The 2087-nt window shown below is 56.5% G+C and overlaps 1 long non-coding RNA gene across 1 annotated transcript; it reads left to right on the top strand.

Annotated features, from left to right (window-relative positions):
- Positions 1-619: 619 nt before the first annotated feature.
- Positions 620-1295, top strand: LOC102383915. Its single transcript, XR_003092329.1, has 3 exons — positions 620-661; positions 899-963; positions 1087-1295. It is a non-coding gene; the product is annotated as an uncharacterized LOC102383915 (long non-coding RNA).
- The last annotated feature ends 792 nt before the right edge of the window (positions 1296-2087 follow it).

The raw sequence follows: 2087 nt of genomic DNA, 5'->3' as shown, positions 1-2087 counted from the left end.
GTTGGTAAATTGGCATGTGGAGTCCAGCATGGTGCATCACCGAGTTAAACAGCGGGATAACTTTCCAGTTCTCATTTAAGTCCCCACGCCGGATATGCGGCGGCCTACATCGACGATATCATCATATACTCCCCTACCTGGGCACAGCATAAGCAAGCCATAGGGGCTATACTATCGGAGCTGAGACATGCTGGTCTCACAGCAAACCCACAGAAATGCGCCCTGGCCCAGAGGGAAATGAAGTATTTAGGATTCTTGGTCGGCAGGGGCACCATTAGACCCCTGGCAGACAAAGTGGAGACGGTGCGGAATTTTCCAGCCCCCCAGAATTGTCGCCAGTTACAGTCATTCCTAGGACTGACCAATTCTTACCGAAGATTTGTACCTCACTTCTCGGAGCTGACAGCCCCTTTGACTGAGGCGCTTAAAGGGCAGAGGAACATGATGGTAAAGTGGACAGAGGAGATGGCGCGAAGTTTTTGAAAATTAAAACAGGCACTATTCGAAGACGTGGTAATGCGTAATTCTAATTTTAAGAAACTTTCATTTTGCAGACTAATGCCTCAGAGACGGCAGTGGGGGCTGTCCTCACTCAAGAGGAGGAAGGAACCGAGAAAACGGTGGCGTATGCCAGCCGCAAGCTGTCATCAGCGGAGAGGAGGTATGCCGCAATAGAGCGTGAGTGTCTGGCCATCCGTTGGGCCATGGACCATTTCAGATACTATCTGATGGGCCGGGAGTTTAAGTTAGTAACGGACCATGCCCCTCTCAGATGGCTGAGCACCGCTAAAACCGATAATGTACGAATCACCCAGTGGGCATTAGCCCTACAGCCTTACAAATTTCAGATCATGTTCAGACCAGGAAAGAGTAACACAGTGGCGGATTTCCTGTCTAGGTGCAACAACTGGGATTCAGGCGAACGTATAGAGCAACGAACTGAGAGACCCGACAACCCACCAGGTATGATTTGGGGAGATAAAGTGAAAGCGCCCCAAGGCATCTTGAGGGGGGGGTTGTGTCCCAGGGGAGGTGGGGTGACAGAGGCACCCCAGGTTAGTAAAGAGACCCACTTGCCCCCAGTAGAGCTGGAACAGCCAGAAGAGGAGTGCACGGCAAAAACACTGGTGCAGATGATCAGCCATGCATATATACGGCTGCGGCAGAGCAGCAGGGGCAGAGGACACTCCCTGGAAGGTATAAAAAACAGCCACGGCGGGGCGGCTGATGCGAGGAGGCTGGAGGAGCGAGGCCTCATGCAGAGGGAATCAGCCACCGCACCCAGCAGCGGGGAAAGCCAGAGGCGGAGCTACTGAAGGCTCCAAGAGAGCCGGTTGCGCAACCAGCACCAGAGCCGGTGAAGCCGGTTGCGCAATTCACGGCAGAACCAGTAAAGGAGCCGGCTGCGGGGCTGGCAGGAGAGCTGGCAAGGAGGCTGGTGGTAATATCGGTGCAGGAGCCAGCTGGTAACCCGTCGATAGCACCAACAGCCAGACCGGCTGGGAAGCCTGCAGCCCAGTCAGCCATAGAGGCAGCGAGGAAGGAAGGTGCAACGCCAATGGGGAGAGCAGGAGCTGCACCTGCAGCAGAGCCAGCAGCAGCGCCCGCAGAGGGACAGGAAGAAAAGGTAACAGCGGGGCAGGGCCAACGGGGCATCTTCGGGCGGAGTTAGAAGACGGGCTGAGACCCGAAGCAGGGCCGGACAGTTGATCCTCATGGACCCAGCGGCCTGGAGAGGAGAGGGGGACCCGACACCCCAGCGGGTGAGCTGCCTGGGCAGAGGGGCCCGAGCCCAGCAAGGGCTGCGCAGCCCAGAGGCTAGAGGCACCCTCGTGGGCCTCCTGGTTCAATTAGATTAGGAACCCTGGTTAATCTTGGTGGTGGGTTAGGCACACACCGTCACTGGGTGGTTAGAATAGAGTATTAGGTGCTGTTGTGGAAGGGCCGGACCAACGGCCTCAGCAGGCTATACATCAGGCCAGAAGACCTAGACGTACAGCGGACAAGCTGCGGGCAGGAGGGGGAAAGCCAAAAGACACCCAGGAGGCCTGAAGGCGAGAGCCTAAGGTGGCGAGTCGCTGGGGTGC

The sequence above is a fragment of the Alligator sinensis genome, unplaced genomic scaffold (genome assembly GCF_000455745.1).
Source record: "Alligator sinensis unplaced genomic scaffold, ASM45574v1 scaffold1548_1, whole genome shotgun sequence".
Taxonomy (NCBI): domain Eukaryota; kingdom Metazoa; phylum Chordata; order Crocodylia; family Alligatoridae; genus Alligator; species Alligator sinensis.
The sequence above is the reverse complement of the archived record's forward strand: the minus strand, read 5'-3'. Positions and strand labels throughout refer to the sequence as shown.